The sequence below is a fragment of the Dromiciops gliroides genome, chromosome 4 (genome assembly GCF_019393635.1).
Source record: "Dromiciops gliroides isolate mDroGli1 chromosome 4, mDroGli1.pri, whole genome shotgun sequence".
Taxonomy (NCBI): domain Eukaryota; kingdom Metazoa; phylum Chordata; class Mammalia; order Microbiotheria; family Microbiotheriidae; genus Dromiciops; species Dromiciops gliroides.
The window spans coordinates 245,937,435-245,956,161 of NC_057864.1; positions in this window are offsets into that span (position 1 = coordinate 245,937,435).

Here is an 18,727-nt window from a genome sequence, read left to right on the forward strand (position 1 = left end):
AGCTCCCATGTATAAGATGTTTTAACAGTGGCAACCTGCTTTCCTTACAACAATCCTGTGAAATGAGTAGAATAATGGATTAGTCCCAGGCTACGAAATTGAAGCTCTGTGATAATAAGTTATTTACCCAAAGTCAAACAGTAAATGGCAGCTAGGTTGGAGCAGGCACTGAAGGCCAGATCTTCTAACCATAGGAAAGATCAGTGCTTTTTCCTACCACCGCCTGTCAATCAAACAACAGGTATTTATTGAGCAGCTGTCACATGCAAGGGAGAGTACAAGCTTGGAAGGGACGCAAGAAGTCAGAAAGCAGGAAGATCTTTGCTCTCCAGGAACTTCACGCTTTGCCACTCAGTGACTGCCACCAAGACTTTCCTACGAGATTTAGGAAAGAATTGGGATTCTCTAGGGTAGGAAGACAGGAACTAAGGGAGCATGAGATCAAAGTCCATAAAATCACATGAAGTTTCCTGGATACCCATATCTAAAAATTAAAAGCTCGGAAGAGAGAGCGTTAGACACTAAAAGGAAGTCCTGCTTTACAAATTTGGTGTAAACTTGGGGAGCTGATATCTCTAACAAGTGATGCAGGCTGAAAATATGAAAAAAAGTTTGAAGTTCAATCTACAACTATTGAGAATACACTGTATGCTAGCTGTGTGACCTTGGGCAAGTCACTTAACCCTCGTTGCCCCAAAAAGAAAAAAAAAGAAAGAAAGAAAGAAAGAAAGAAAGAAAGAAAGAAAGAAAGAAAGAAAGAAAGAAAGAAAGAAAGAAAGAAAGAAAGAAAGAAAGGGAATACACTGTATGCAGCACTACTGAGTGTTCAAAGGTAGAATAATACTAGCAGTACTAGGATTATAACCTGAATCTCTTGTTTCCTCTAGTTCCATACAAGTTCTATTGTATCTCAGCCAAATAAAGGAGTTTATAATTCATCAGAGGAGATATAACTTTTATGTCAATAAATATAACAGAAAGTGAATTGTGATCAATTTATAAAAGAGGCATGCACCAAGGTCTGTAAGAGGAAGATGAAAGGATTATGTTAAATTGTGAACTCTTTTGCCTGAGTGGTAAATGCCTACCACATAGTAGGTGCTTAATAAGTGATTATTGATTATTGATTACTCCTGTCTAGGGATATTTGTTGTTTAGTCGTGTTCAACTCTGTGACTTCATTTGGGGTTTTCTTGGCAAAGATACTTGGAATAGTTTGCCATTTCCTTCTCCAGCTCATTTTACAGGTGAGGAAACTGAGGCAAACAGGGTTAAATGACTTGCTCAGGGTTACACAGCTAGTAAATGTCCAAAGCCAGATTTAAACTCAGGAAAATGAGTCTTCCTGAGTTCAGGCCTGGCACTTTATCTACTTTGCCACCTAAGGATATTTTGGTAAGGCTTTATTGAGGAAGGCCATATTTGAGCTGACCTTGAAGGAAAGGATTAAAAAGGATCCTACCCAAGATAAGGAGGAAGATGTTCTAGGCATAAGAAATAGCACAAACAAAGGAACAGATGTCTAGCCACCCTAGTTCCGTGCTTATTCACATCTCACCTGGACTATTGCATTAACTTGCTAATTACTCTCCCTGCCCCCAGTCTCTCTTGTTTCCAATCCATCTTTCACACAGCTGCCAAATTGATATTCCAACAGCACACATGTGACCATATCCACTACCTGATCAAGAAACTCCAGTGGTTCCCTAGTCCATGTAGGATAAAATGCAAACTCCTTTGACATTTATTTAAAGGTCTTCACAACCTGGCTCCAACTTAATTTTCCAAGTTTATTGCACATTACTTCCCTTCACATACCCTATGGTTCAGTTAAAATGACTGTCAATCTACATGCTTTTGCCTTGGTTGACCCCCATGTCTAGAATGGACTCTTTCCTTACCTCCCCCTCTTGGATTTCTGAGCTTCCTTCAAAACTCCCCTCAGATGCCTCTTCCTACAAGAGGCCTGTTGCCCTGGTTACTGGTGTTCTCTCCATTCCCAAATTACTTTCTATTTACTTTGTACATATTTTGTATTTACTAAGGATCACAGAATCAATTTGGAAATAAAGAGGACCTTACAGTCCAACCCTTTCATTTTCAGATGAGAAAACAATTTTCTTGAAGGCAGGGACTGTCTTTGTATCCCTAGCACCCCAGCACAGTACCTAGTATATAATGTCAGGCACTTAATAAGTGCTTGTTGAGTGAATTAGTTAATTGATGGAACTGATGTAGTAGCCACTTTGGCTCTTGAGTAGGGGACATGAAAGGGAATATTAAAAAGGTTGGAGAGATAGGTCTTAGGTGGTCTTAAAGGCAAAGTACTGGAGGTACTTAATTCAGAAGGTTTCTGACTAAGAGAGTGCTTTTGTCACCATTATCCTGTGAAGTAGGTAGAGTAGTGTCAGCATTATCGTCCTCATTTTATAGATGAGGAAACTAAGAGTCACACAGCCAGTTCAGAATCCCACAAGGTCAGAAGAATACGCTAATAAGCATCAAGGAGGAGATGAGTTCAGGTCCTGGACATGTTTTTACATAAATATAATACAAAATAAAGTCTATATGATCATTTCTTGGGGATGTTATAAAAAGGATATCTATGTTGGGCAGGGACTTACACTCAATTTTCTATAAAATCTCTTCCATTTTTAAGATCATATGAGTTGATCTCAAAGTTGCTGCTGAGAGGAAGATGAGGAAGAACATAGGATAATAGATTACATGATCATGGATCTAGAGCTACAAGGAAACATAGAGGCCAACTAGTTCAGCCAGTATATTTTCCAGATAAAGAACTTGGAGACTTCAGAAGTTAAGGGACTTATCCAAGTAACACAAGTAGTAAGTGGCAGAAGTGAGATTTGAACCTGGGTCCTCTGAGTCCAAATCTTTTATTCTCGTTATAACTAGTGTGGTGCAAATTCAGAAACAGGAGATGAGTTCAAATACTGGGTCTGCTACTTGCTACCTATGGAATCTCATAAATATCACTTAAACTCTCTGGACTCTCACTTCCTTAACTACAAATGGGGGCACTGGTTGTATGACCTCTAAGGTCCCTCCTAGTTCTAAATCTTATGAATAATATGGTGTACAGTATGAACTACAGTGGAGAAAACCAGGAGTCTGAAAAACCAAGAATGAAGGTCTGATGGTATCAATGGAAAAGAGGGGACAGATCAGGAAAAATGTATCACATACTTTGTAGAAAGACTAGATAGGACTTAGCAACTCTTTAGATGAGAAGAATGAGAGAGAGGAAGAAGACAAGAATGAGGGGGCAGCTAGGTGGTGCAGTGGATAGAGCACCAGCCCTGGATTCAGGAGGACCTGAGTTCAAATCCGGTCTCAGACACTTGAAACTTACTAGCTGTGTGACCCTGGGCAAGTCGCTTAACCCTCATTGCCCTTCAGAAAAAGAAAAAGAATGACACTGATCTTTCAAGCCTCAGTGACTGGAACAGGAACAGGGAAGTTAGGAATTTAATTTAATTTAATAGTATGTGCCAGGCACTATGCTAGGCACTGAAAATATAAAGACAAAATAGAACAATTCTTGACCTTAAAGTGCTTTATTTACACATTACTGAGAGGAGGAAGAGGAATACAATAAAGTATAATATAAGAAGAGGAGAAAATTTGGAATGGGAAGGAATGGCAGATGATGAGTTCAGTTTTGGACTCATTAAGGACAAAGCTAGGTCTTCAGAAATATACTGTCAGACCATAAGCTGAGGGTCAGTCTCATCTGGAGTTGGTTGCCTGTACCCTGGATGTGTTCAAACTGGGGTTGAATTGAGGTTGTCAAATCTTTTAAGGAGGAGATTGGAGTCCTTGATCTCTAAAGTCTTTTCCAACTCTAAGAAACTATAGGATGGAAAGACCCTAAGAGTTCAAAAAGGCAATTGGGAAAGCTCAGGAAATAAGTGCACATTCAACCATGTCGAAGCTTGGCAGATGGAATTTAGAGGGCAACCAGCAATGAGTATAAGTAAAAAGTTTTCCTAACAGGCAGAAATTGAGACTGAATGGCTTTGGGTGGTGGGTGATAGGGCTGGGCCACAAGGCAGGCAATAACACCAGGCCTTCCAGGCACAAACTGAAGTTCTGCTAAGGCAGATTCTGTGAAGAAAAAAAAAAAAAAAAGAGTGGGGCAAGCCCAATGGCAGCATATACAGACAATAGCCCTTGATTACTCCACCCCCATGGCAGCATCTGAACACACAAATTTGTGCTACCCACTATTGTCCATAATCCAGGCTGAAGAAAACCAAAGTGTGATGAGCAATCTTTTACACACATGGAAAGGCTGTTCTTTGATCTGTAGCTACAACTACTGTTTGCAAAGCCTCTCACTGTTAGCCCCATCACTTCTTACCTGCCAGTCAGAAGCTACTATTTGTAAATGGTCTGTTCAGAACAACAGGATTGGAGCCAGGGAACCTAGGTTCGGATTCTCCTACTACCTAGCCATATGACCTTGGACAAATCATCTGGAATCTCTGGGTCATATGATCATTGATTAGTGCTGAAAAGGACTACAGAGGCCATCAGGTCTTACCCCCTTCATCTTATAGATGAGGAAATTGAGTTTGAGAATTACTCAAGATCATACAGCTATTAAGTATCTGAGACAGGATTTGAACTCAGGTCTTTCACACTCTAAATCCAGTACTCTAACTACTCTACCACATTGCTGCCTCAGGTTTTAAACTCTTCATTCGTACAATTAAAGGGATCTCTCAAGCCCCTTCTAGTTCAAAGATTCTGAGATCTTTGTCTAATGCACACCAGAAAGTCCTGCCTGCTGCTTTTGCTGCTGTTTCCTAGCTGTATATACCACAATGTTGGAAGCTGTCCCTTTTCTTCCCATCATCCTTGGTCTGGGGGTAGGGTGACCCATACATTACTACTGCATATGTTTTCTTTGATTGCTTATCCCTGAGTATGCTGAAGAGCCCTACCCTAACCTGGGCTATAACCAAGTGAAAAGATTTCCTGGTCGCTCTCTGTGTCTCCAAGAAAGGAAAACTCTAAACTTACAAGTCTCTAATTCTCTGATCCCCATAGTCCATTATGTCAAATATTAAATCCATAAATGACTTACAATGATGAGTAACTACTTGGAAGCTGCTTAGGCTTTTGAAAGTCTCAAGGATCCAGAGGTAATGGAGCCACTCAGGATTATCAAAGCCACTGAATTTTTATCACTCAACCAAGTACTGAGAATTGCATTGTGGAATTGTGCTATAGGAAATGACAAACAGAATGATCCCAGAGAAACCTGGAAAGACTCATATGAACTGATGTATAGTGAAGTGAGCAGAACTGGGAGGACATTGTGCATAGTGACAGCAATATTGTTCGATGAGCAATTGTGAATGACTTAACTACTCTCAGCAATACAATGATCCAAGACAATCCCAAGGGACTAATGACAAGCATATTATCCACCCCCATAGAAAGAACTGATAAAAAGAGCACTTGTAGATTGCACATATACAACCTGGTTGATGTCTTGTGGAGGGGAGAGGAAAGGGAGGGAGGGAGAAAAATTTGAAACTCTAAATCTTATGAAAATGAATATTGAAAACTACATGTAACTGGAAAAAATAAAATAAATTGTTGCAAAAAAAGAGAGAGAATTGCATTGTGTTATTTACAAGACTTAGGTCAGAAACTACCTGTGGTGATTTTTTATTGTTGACTGATATATAGATACGTATATTGTTGAGCAATACAAATATTTTGCACCATCAATTTGTTTTGTCATTCCCTGAGAACTTTGCAGAACAGAGTATTACATGTGTACTTCATTCAGACTTGCAAATAATCATTTACATGAAAGATAGTAAAATACACTTCCCTCCCCATGACTGAGGAGTGCACAGAATGTTACCTATGTTATCAGACTGGATCAATTTTGTTTAACTTTTTCTTCATTAAAAGAAAAGGTTAGGGGGGGCGGCTAGGTGGCGCAGTGGATAAAGCACCAGCCCTGGATTCAGGAGTTCCTGAGTTCAAATCCGGCCTCAGACACTTGACACTTACTGGCTGTGTGACCCTGGGCAAGTCACTTAACCCCATTGCCCCATAAAAAAAAAAAAAGTTGATGTCAAAAGAAAAGGTTAGGGGCAGCTAGGTGGCACAGTGGATTCAGGAGGACCTGAGTTCAAATCCGGCCTCAGACACTTGACACTAGCTGTGTGACCCTGGGCAAGTCACTTAACCCTCATTGCCCTGCAAAAAAAAAAAAAAAAAAAAGGAAAGGTTAGATAGGAGAGGGCAACATACATCAGGGAAATAACAGGTAAAAAAGCTATTAACAAAACTTTTTTTTAAATGTTTTTTAAATAAATAAAAGTATTTTGTTATTTTCCAGTTACATGTAAGAATAGTTTTCAACATTTGTTTTCATAGGATTTTTAGTTCCAAATTTTTTCCCACCCTCCTTTCCTTCCCTCCTCCCCAAAACAGAAAGCAATCTGATTTAGTTATATATGTACAACCACACTAAACATATTTCTGCATTAGTCATATTGTGAAAAAAGAGTCAGAGCACAAGGGAAAAACCTCAAAAAAGAAGGAAAAAAACAACCCAAAAGTAGAAACAGTATGGTTTAATCTACACTCATAATCCACAGTTCGTCTTTCTGAATGTTGAGAACATTTTCTATCATGAGTTTTTTGAAACTGTTTTGTATCATTGCACTGCTGAGAAGAGCCAAGTCTATCACCATTGTTCCTCACACAGTGTTGCTGTTATTGTGTACAATGTTGTCCTGGTTCTGCTCTTCTCAGTCAACATCAGTTCATGTAAGTCCTTCCAGGTTTTTCTGAACTCCTCCTGCTCATTGTTTCTTATCTTTTTATTTCTGAATAGTGAATAAATATATTTTTTCTAGGACAGGAAATGCCTCTTACTCACTTGCTATGGTGAGCCACAATATCAAGGCTCTTTTTTCTTTTCACTGCCTGTGAACTAAAGCTGACACCTAGATTTTTCTTCTTCTGAGAAATACCTGGGCTTGATAGACTCTTTTGACCTCTGTCTTCACTACATTGATTATTATATCCATATTACAAATGAAAGAACAGAAGCCTAGAATGGCATTCCTGGTAGCTTTTTTATTGATTGGTTCATATTGTGACCCAACTATCTATTTGAAGTGCCATTGATGTATTAATTTCTATCTCTCTTCTTCCAAGGTCAATCCCAGAATTATTAGGACTTTCACTACAAGCTTCCTTCCCTGAGATAACAGCCACCTCCCAAAGTTATTGGATACATATCATCCTTAGGCTAATTATGAAAAACTGCCCAGTACAGGCCTTCCATCCGCATAATAGCTACCTGTGTCTTAGACCACTGGGACTGTTGAATTTGTGCCAAGCCTAAACAGCTGGAAAATTCAATTGTTAGTTCAGAAAGACTATATACATGAGTTCAGGCACATGTATCCTATACCCTCTAAACCTTTGAGACAAGATTAAAGGCAAAAATCTTCTGATAAATAGGAAAACTCAGCTTCAAATCACACTCTGTAGAAAATTCATTATACTGAAGAACATAGCTGGTAAAGATTCACTGGTGATTACCCTCTACAGACATAGGAGTTGAATTAGACATGAAGACTCATTATAGGTCCAAGAGATACATTAAAGGCAGTCACAGTCCAGTACCTTTATCCATTAACTTGAGATTACATTCTTCAAAACACCTCACTTGAATGTGTAAGTTAGGGTATAGGCTATTCTTTCACTTTTTTGATGGAACACTGCTAGCACTTTTTATATAATTATCCATTTAGAGAGCATTTGCTATTCAATGTTAAGAAAATACAGAAGGGGGTAGGGTGGGGGGGAGGGCACACAGAGAACAGACTTCACACTAGGTCACATCACTTTGGGAGCACTGAAAGCTTGAAAGCCCCCAGACTGAGCTGTGAAAGAAACTGCAAAAGGAGGACATAAGAAGACAGAAGCTCAGGCCAGACATCATCCCCAGAAGTGAAAAAAGCCCAGCACTAACAAAGTCCAAAGTCAAGAAGTAGGCTAGAAGAAGGAGCAATTTTTAAAAAATCACCATAAAGGACTCTTATAGCAACAGGGAAGCTCAAAACATAAACATTTAAAAAGAGAGAGAATGATTTAAGAACATCCACAAGATCAAAGAAAAATACAGTTTGAACACAAGTCCAATAAGAATTCCTAAAAGAGTTAATAAAGAGGGGGCAATAGAGCATCAGCCCTGGAGTCAGGAGGACCTGAGTTCAAATCCAGCCTCAGACACTTAACACTTACTAGCTGTGTGACCCTAGGCAAGTCACTTAACCCCAATTGCCTCGCAAACCCCCCAAAAAACAAACAAAAAAAATAAAGAGGGGGCAGCTAGGTGACTCAGTGGATAGAGCACTGGCCCTGGATTCAGGAAGACCTGAGTTCAAATCCAGCCTCAGACACTTTATACTTACTAGCTACGTGACCCTGGGCAAGTCACTTAACCCCAATTTCCTCACACAAAATAAGAGTTAATAGTTTGTCATGTTTTTTGAACCTAAAATTGGTTTTAAAAACCAAATGACAATGCTGGAGGAAAAATTTGGAAAAGAAGTAAGAGCTAGAGAAAGAAGATATAAAAAGAGTATTAACACCTTAGAAAAAAAGAGGTGGGGGCACCTAGGTGGTGCAGTGAATAAAGTACCCCCCCTCGATTCAGGAGGACCTGAGTTCAAATCCGGCCTCAGACACTTGACACTTGTTAGCTGTGTGACCCTGGGCAAGTCACTTAACCCTCACTGCCCCACTAAATAAATAAAAAAATAAATTTTTTAAAAAGAGGTGGAGGGGGCGGCTAGGTGGCACAGTGGATAGAGCACCGGCCCTGGATTCAGGAGTACCTGAGTTCAAATCTGGCCTCAGACACTTGACACTTACTAGCTGTGTGACCCTGGGCAAGTCACTTAACCCCCATTGCCCCACAAAAAACAAAACGAAACAAAACAAAACAAAAAAAACAAAAAACAAGAGGTGGAAAACTTACTGAAGAAAATAACTGCTTGAAAATATGAATTGGCTAAATAGGAGATAGTGACTCCATGAGACATCAAGAAATGATAAAATAAAAACAAAAGACTGAAAAAAAAGAAGAAAATGTGAAATATTTCATAGAAACAACAACTAAGTTGGAAAACAGATCAAGGAAAGATAATGTAAGAATCATTGTACTACCCCAAAGCCATAAATAAACAAAAAATGATCTTAGATAGCATAAAATTGAAGAAATCATTGAAGAAATCTGTCCAAACATCTTAGAACCACATAGAAATCAAAAGAATCCCTCAGCCACCTCCTTTGGGGGGAAATTAAAATCTCAGGAATATTATGTTCAAAATCCAGAGCTCCAAGGTTAAGGAAAAAAAAATCTGTAAGCATCCAGAAAGAAAACATTCAAGTATGGAGGAGGCACAGTTAGGATCACACAAAATTTAGAAGTCACTATTTACAAGAGTGGAGAGCTTAGAATATGATTTTTCCAGAAGGCAAAGGATTTGAGCACATAGTCAAAAATAATCTACCCAGGAAAACTGAGTATAATCTTACAGGGGAAAAAATAGATAATTAATGAAATAGAAGACTTTCAAGCATTCCTGATGAAGAAGCCAGAGCTGAGCAGAAAATCTGGCATACAAATATAGGGGTCAAGAGAAGTATCAAAAGATATAAGCAATAAGTGAATCAGCAATCATAAAAAACTAAACAGAGTTAAACTATTTACTTTCTTACATGGGAAGATGACACATGTAGCTTCTTAGAACTCTATAATTATTAGAGGTTACAGAGGTAGGCTATTTAGTCAGAGAGCCTAGGAGTGACTTTGATAGGTTTTCATGATCTCAAAAAGGAATATATATATATATATATATATATTATGAGAAAGAGGAACACACTGGGAGGGGAGAAAAGGAGAGGAAGAATGAGAAAAATTATTCCACATAAACAGGGTGCACAAAGAAGAGCTTATATGCAACAAGAAATGGAGGGTGGGGGAGAGTAGGCAAAACCTGAACCTCAGTCTCATCTGAACTGCTTAAAGGAGGTAAGAATACACACACAACACACAACACACACACACACACACACACACACAACTGGTTACAGAAATAATTCTTACCCAACAAGGAAATAGGAGGCAAAGGAGTTAAGGAAAAGGGCAGGGGATAAGGGGGAGGGTAGATTGAGGAAGACATTCAGGAACAAAACAGATTCTCAAAGAGGGGGCAAACAAAATGAGAAAAAAAATTATAAGAGACTAGGATAGAAGGAAATAAATAGTTTACAATCATAGCTGTAAACATGAATGGAATAAACTCACTCATAAAACAAAGGATAGCAGAATGGGTTAGAAGCCAGAACCTAACAATAATTTATATACAAAAAAACCCCACTTTAAACAGAAAGGGCCTTTGAAGCAAAGATTAAAAACTAATTGTAGGGGGCAGCTAGGTGGTGCAGTGGATAGAGAACTAGCCCTGGAGTCAGGAGGACCTGAGTTCAAATCCGACCTCAGACACTTGACACTTACTAGCTGTGTGACCTTGGGCAAGTCACTTAACTTCAATTGCCTCACTTGAAAAAAAACCAAACAACTAATTGTAAACTACATAACAATCTTTTTTTAATTATAAAAGTGTTTTATTATTTTCTAGTTACATGTAGAGATAGTTTTCAACATTTGTTTTTATAAGATTTCTAGTTTCAAATTTTTCTCCCTCTCTCCCTTCCCCTCCCCCCCAAGACAGCAAGTAATCTGATATAGGTTATATATGTACAATGACATTAAACATATTTCTGCACTAGTCATATTATAATAGAAGAATCAGAGCAAAAAAGGAAAAAACTCCAAAAAGAAAAACAATAACACCAAAAACAAAAGAAATAGTATGGTTCAATCTGCAGCCATATTCCACAGTTCTACATAACTTAATCTTAAAGAATGAACAAGTCTAAGAGAAAAACAAACAAACATAAAAACATTCAGTAATTTCATTGAAGGCAATGACAACAATGAAATAACATATCAAAATTAGTGGGATAAAGTCAAAGCAATACTTATGGAAATTTTATACTTTTAAACACTTTAACACTTTCAAAAAAGAGAGAAAGAGAAAATTTAAAAATTGGTCATTAAACTAAAAAACACACAGTGGATAAAGCTCCAACCCTGGATTTGGAGGACCTGAATTCAAATGTGACCTCAGACACTTGACACTTACTAGCTATGTGACCCTGTGCAAGTCACTTAACCCTCATTGCCCTGCAAAAAAACAGAAAAACAAAAACAAAAAAACCCTAAAAAACAAAACCCCTAGAAGACCATAGATTATAAACCATAAATTATAAACCACAAATTAAACACCAAAAGAGAAATCCTGAAAAATCAAAGGAGAGATTAACAAAATGAAAAATAAAAAAGTCATTGAGCTAATAAAACTAGTTGCTGTTATGATAAATTAATAAAGCAGATAACCTATTAGCTAATTTTATTTTTTAAAAAAGAAATAAAAATAGAATTACCAGTTTCAAAAATGAAAATGAACTCCATAGCCAATGAAGAAGAAATAAAAGCAATTATTAGGGGCTATTTTGCCCAACTATACACCAATGAAACTGACAATCTAAATGAAATGGTTGACTATTTAGAAAAACCCAGATTAAAAGAACAGAAAATGGGGCAGCTAGGTGGTGCAGTGGATAGAGCACTGGCTCTGGAGTCAGGAGGACCTGAGTTCAAATCCGGCCTCAGACACTTAACACTTACTAGCTGTGTGATCCTAGACAAGTCACTTAACCCCAATTGCCTCACCAAAAAAAAAAAAAAAGAACAGAAAATAAAATACTTAACCCTATTTTTTTAAAAAAGAAATTGAATAAGCCATAAGTGAACTAAAAAAAGAAAACCCAACACCTGGACCACATGAACTTATAAGCAAATTCTACCAAATATTTAAAGAACAATTTATCCAATACTACATAATCTTATTGACAAAATAGGCAAAGAAGAGGTCCTACCAAATGACTACTATGACACAGATATGATCCTGATACCTACATCAGAAACAATAGAAACAGAGAAAGAAAATTGTATACCAATTTCCTTAATGAATATTAATGCAAAATTTTAAATAAAATATTAGCAATGAAACTACAGCAATATATCACAAAGATCATATACTCTGACTATGCTGGATTCATACCAGCAATGTAGGACTGATTCAATATTTAAGAAAAGTATAAACATGATTAACTATATTAAAAACAAAAATTTTTTAAATCATGATTGGGTTAGTAGATACGGAAAAGGCAATACCCATTACTGTTTTTCAAAAAACACCAGAAACCATAGGAATAAATGGTGCTTTCCTTAAAATAATATGTACTATTTATCTAAAATCAAGAGCTAAAATTATCATAATGAGGATAAGTTGGAAGCCTTTTGAATAATATCGGGAGTGAAGTATGGCCATTATCACCATTACGATTCAATACTATACTAGAAATGATAGCTATAGCATCAAGGCAAAAAAAAAAAATTGAAGGAATAAGCAAAGGCAAAGAGGAAACAAAACTATCATTTTTTGTACATGACATAATGACTTAGAGAACCCTAGAGAGTTAACTAAAAAAAAAAAATTTTAAAGTTCAGCAAAGTTGCAGGATATAAAATAAACCCAAACAAATCATCAGCATTTTTTTATATTACCAACAAAATCCATGAGAAAGAGGTAAAAAAAATTCCATTCAAAATAACTATGGACAGCATAAAATACTCAGGAGTCTGTGTATGTGCCAAGAGAGACAGACAGACAGACAGACAGACACACACACACACACACACACACACAGAGGAACTATATGAACAAAATAACAAAACCTTCTTCACACAAAAACTGATCTAAGTAATTGGAGAAATAATAGTTGTTTGTGGATAGGCCAAGAAAAATAACAAAAGTCATAATACCATCTAAATTAATTTACTTACTCAGTATGAAAGGATAGCTTTATAGAGATAGGAAAAATAATAAAATTAATGTTTAATAAAATTAAACAAAACGTCAAGAATATCAAGGAAATCAATGCAAAAAGGGAGGTAAGGGAGCCTAGCAGTACAAGATCTCAAGCTATACTCTGGGTAATGAAAAGAGTTGATCATATTAGTTATATGATATTTGTTGTTGTTCAGTCATTTTAATAGTGTCCAACTCTTCGTGATCCCATTTGGTATTTTTTTGGCAAAGATATTGGAATGGTTTGCCATTTCCTTCTCCAGCTCATTTGACAGATGAGGAAACTGAAGCAAACAAGGTTAAGTGACTTGGTCAGGGTCACCCAGCTATTAAGTGTCTAAGGCCAGATTTGAACTCAGGCTTGGTGTTCTATCTGCCCCAGTTATACAATATATAGAAGTAAATGAGCACAGCATTTGATAAACCCAAAGATAATAGCTATTGCCAAACAAGAACTCATTATTTTATAAAAATTGTTGGGAAAATTGGAAAGTAGTCTGACAGAAGCTAGGAGACTAACATTTCATACCATATGCCAAGAAAAGTTCAAAATGACTATATGATTTAAACATAAAGGTGACATCATAAGCAAATTAGAGGAGTATGGGAAAAATAACTTATCATATCTATTGATAGGGGAAGAGTTCATTAGCAAACAAAAGATAGAAAAGTTCACAAGAGATGGTAAAATTGACAATTTTGATTACATAAAATTAAAAAGTTGGGGCAGCTAGGTGACGCAGTGGATAGAGCACTGGCCCTGAAGTCAGGAGTACCTGAGTTCAAATCTGGCCTCAGACACTTAACACGTACTAGCTGTGTGACCCTGGGCAAGTCACTTAACCGCAATTGCCTCACTTAAAAAAAATTAAAAAGTTTTTGTACAAACAAAACCAATGTTGTTAATTGGAAGAGAAGCAGGAAATGGGGAGGGGCAATATTTGCAGTAAGTTTCTCTGATAAAAGTCTCATTTCTAAGATATACAAAGAACTGGGTCAAATTTGTAAGAATAAGATCCAAGGGGGCAGCTAGGTGGCGCAGTGGATAAAGCACTGGCCCTGGATTCAGGAGTACCTGAGTTCAAATCCGGCCTCAGACACTTGACACTTACTAGCTGTGTGACCCTGGGCAAGTCACTTAATCCCCATTGCCCTGCAAAAAAAAGAAAAAAAAATCAAGGGAATAAGAATAAGATCCAGTCCTCAATGACAAATGCTCAAAGGATACAAAAGGTAACTTTCAAAGGAAGAAATATAAGTTATCAATAGACTTATGAAGAAATGCTCCAAATTACTCATAATTAGAGAAATAATAAAAGAATTCTGAGGGCAGCTAGGTGGTACAGTGGATAAAGCACTGGCCCTGGATTCAGGAGGACCTGAGTTCAAATCTGGCTTCAGACACTTGACACTTACTAGCAGGGTCGCCCTGGGCAAGTCAGTTAATCCTCATTGCCCTGGAAAAAAAAAGAAGAAAAAAAAAAAAAAGAAAAGAATTCTGAGATACTCCCCTCATACTCATCAGTTCAGCTAAGTTAACCAAAAAAAGAAAAAGAAAATGATAAATGCTGGAAGGGCTGTGGGAAAAGAAGTACTCCACTGTGGGTGGAGCTGTGAACTGGTCGAACCATTCTGGAAAACAATTTGGAACCATGCCCCAAAAAACTATCAAATTGTACATACTTTGACCCCTTGTTATCACTATTAGCTCTATACCCCAAAGAGATCAAAGAAAGAAGAATGAACAAAAGTAGTTATACTTTTTTTTTTTGGCAGAGCCATGAGGGGTTAAGTGATTTGGCCAGGGTCACACAGCTAGTAAGTGTCAAGTGTTTGAGGCCATATTTGAACTCATGTCCTCCTAAATCCAGGGCCAGTGCTCTATCCACTGCACCACCTAGCTGCCCCCAAACAAAAATATTTATAGCATTTCTTTTTGTGGTGGCAAAGAATTAGAAATCAAGAGGATGCTCATCAATTGGGGGGAATGGCTGAACAAGTTATGCTATATAAATGTGACAAAATATAATTGTGGTATAAGAAATAATGAAGGGGATCGTTTCAGAAAAATCTGGAAAGACTTGTATTAACTGATGCAAAGTAAAGTGAGCTTAACAAGAACAACTTGTACAATAATAGCAATATTGTAAAGATAGAAAACTTTGAAACTCTGATCAACACAATGATCAACCATAATTCCAAAGGATTTGTGATGAAACATATTATCCACCTCCAGACAGAAAACGGATAGACTCAGAGTGCAGACTGAAACATTTTCTTTTCTTTCTTTTTTGAACATGGCTAATGTGGAAATGTGTTTTGCATGAATACATATACATATAAATATATTTGTAATGAGTTTTATTTTTCTTGCTTTTTCAATGGGTAGGAGAGATAAAAGGGAGGGACAGAATTTGAAATGAAAAATGAAATTTTAAAAATTGAATTAAAAAAATAAATATTAAGAAAAGAGCAGGAGACCGATCACCTCTCCAAACACTGAAATAAGTCCCTCAGTACCAGACAAAAAATGGTTAAAGATAGGTGTAATTTCATCTTTTAATATGGGTGGTATGATTTGGAGCACACCATAAAGGACCTATGCCTAAAAGAATTATCACCTATCACCCTGACTGAGGCGTGAAATTTTACCTCAAGTCTTCATCCTTTTAGCTAAAGAAATTATTATTAGACCAACTAAAATGTAAATATCCCCCTAGGAATAGTAAAAGTAGTTATCAGTCATTTATACAGTAGTATAAATGAAAGATCCAAAGTAAGATTTTGATGGAGGAAGACAGAATTTTTCCAAGGTAAAAAAAAAATCATCATTTAGTAGTTGGAATACTTACTGGTCATCTTCTCCATATTCAGGTAGGTTGATTGTCAGATAACAGACTCAAATTGGCATAGGGATATTTCCTTTCCAAACTCTTCTAGCATGCTATAAAAAATGGAAGAAATATACATATAGATGAGATTACAAATTTTTTCATACATTGAAGGGAGTTGGAAGTGAGAACTTGTGGGTACTTACAGGCCTGCAAGTAGAAAGGGAAAAGCTAACAAAACAACAAAAGAGGTAAAGTTGGAATACTGAATTGCCCTCCTCCAAAAAAAAATCTGTAAAGCCTCAGTTTTTCTAGTTAAAAGGTACAGAGTTGAAAAGGCACTACCTATAGATTCAAGGAACCTGGGTTCAAATTTTGCCTGTGACACTACCTACAGTACCTTGGACAAGTCACAACCTTCCTCAGTTTCTTCTGTAAAATGAGAGGGTTGAATTAGAGGGCTTCTGAGGTCCTTTTCAGTTCTAGATCTATGACCTTACCCAAGAACACATCCAATTATTAATAAAGAAGAGATTCAGATTTTTTTTCTTTTGCAAGATAATACTCTATACAAGTGTTCCTTTGTGGTAAGGCAGTAGTATCAAACCCAAATAGAAGCCAAACTACACAGCTAAGTCGATAGGAAACCACATCCTACCATTACCTATGTTTTACTGTATTTTTATTTATTTCATTAAATATTGCCCAATTACATTTTAATCTGATTTGAATGTACTAGGAGTTTTGCTGACAGCATGTTGCTTGCTGCTGGCATGTTTGCTACCTCTGTTGTAAGGCAGCAGATAGGAACTAGCTCTCAGGATATCTCCTGGCTGTTTCCCATCTTGTGACAACCAATAATTAATTATTTTATTAACTACTATTTGCAGGCTGTGGTGGTAGAGGATGTAGAATGACAAAGTACAAGACATATGGCCTCTTTCTCAAGTACTTCATTTCATGTACCTAGAACTTAAGGCATACAGAGCAAATCACTTTGGAGTCATGGACTCCAAGGATTATGCAGCTGAAATGGTGTCTGTGCTATACCCTGAGCATTTGCTCTTATTCTGTTTGCTAACAAAAAGCTAGTTACTTCATTGCTCTGAGTAATATTCATATTACCTTATTCACAGGGTTGTTAGGAGGAAATCACTTTAAAAATGGTAAACTATTTAAATGTAAGTTATTAGTATTGTACCAAAATTAATACTGTTACTCTTTATCAGTTGTTTTTAGTTGTGTCTGACTCTTTGTGACCCCGTTTGGGGTTTTCTTGGTAAAGATAATGGAGTGGTTTGCCATTTCCTTCTCCAGCTTATTTTACACCTCAGGAAACTCAGGCAGACAGGATGAAGTGACTTGCCCAGGGTCAATATAAATACTTGTTGGTTAATATTTAAAATTAGGGAGAAGTAATCAGAGTTCAGGTAGAGTGTTATGGTGATAAGTGAGCCAAGATGGGGGAAAAGATTAATACTAGTTAAAGTTAGTGTTATTGAAAATGACAAAAATGTTAATGAATTCTTGATTAGTTCAGTGGTTCTATGGTTTCATCCTTGTAGATAATCTCTCCAAAGATGCAGGCCCAATATAGTGCAATGAAAAGAGCACTCAATTTGGAAAAAAAAGAACGGTTTAAATCCTGACTTTGATACTTACTGTGTAACCTTAGACAAGTCTTAAGGACCTAATTTCCTCATTTGTAAAAAGATGGGGTTGGACTACATGACCTCTAAGTTCTCTTCCAGGCCTAATTCTATGATCCTCTGATCCAAGTCCATCCATATCCTCTATACCTGGGTGGCTCTTGTCAAGTCTTCTTATAAATACTATACAGGAAGTCTACCCAGTATGCTGAGTGCCTTCTTCTATGTAGATCTCTTGACTGGATGGATGAAATAGCAATAGAGCACACTGTCTATTCACAGGTTATTCTTCACTTGCATCACATGACTGTCAATCTCATGTATTTTTTCAGTGGTATCCTTTAGGCCAGGGTTTCTTAAAAATTTTTGTGCCATAGATCAGACCTTCTGATAGCAGTTGTCAGCATCAGGAGCTGACAGACACAGCAATGACAGACGAATAACTATAGTTATACTTTTATAGGAGGTTGAGATTTAAAACCATCAAAATATAAAGTATTTGGTGGGACTGCTGAATAAGCTTTTTTTTCCTTTTCCTTTTCCTTTTCCTTTTCCTTTTCCTTTTCCTTTTCCTTTTCCTTTTTCTTTTTCAATTTCACCTCAGTTTTGCACTGTCTAAACAATTCCCTTAAGGTAGATGTTTTCTTACAAGCTCATCCTATTGTCAATGCTCATCTTCTTATATTCAGAAACTCTCTTTGCTTCCTGTCAACTCCCACTGACAGACCCAGGATCTCTAACCTCTCAAACTGATGAGGTAGCCTTTGAGACTGATCGTGTTTGCTTCAGCATCAATGTTTAGTCACCTATGATCAGGGGAATAAAACAAAAAAACAAAGAAACAAAGCTGAAAAGGCATCCAGGGACCCAAGCTCAGCTTGCTTAGCCCAACACTTGCCCTAGTTGGGATGTGGTCACAATTTGGCATTTCTCTGTGGATAGAGAGACAGAGACTAGTCCTCTCCTCTCATACCTCTAGGGATAGACTGAAATAGCCCTTATATGTAATCTCAAATCACTTAAGCTCTTCAGCACAGAACCAGGACCCAAGGCCATGTCAGGCAATTCTAATAACATAGACAAAAACAAGAAGGGACAACAAAGAAAATTTGAGTTATAAGGAAGCCCAGGTAGAATCAGTAGTGGGGGAAAATGCTTATGCTCAGGGTAACCC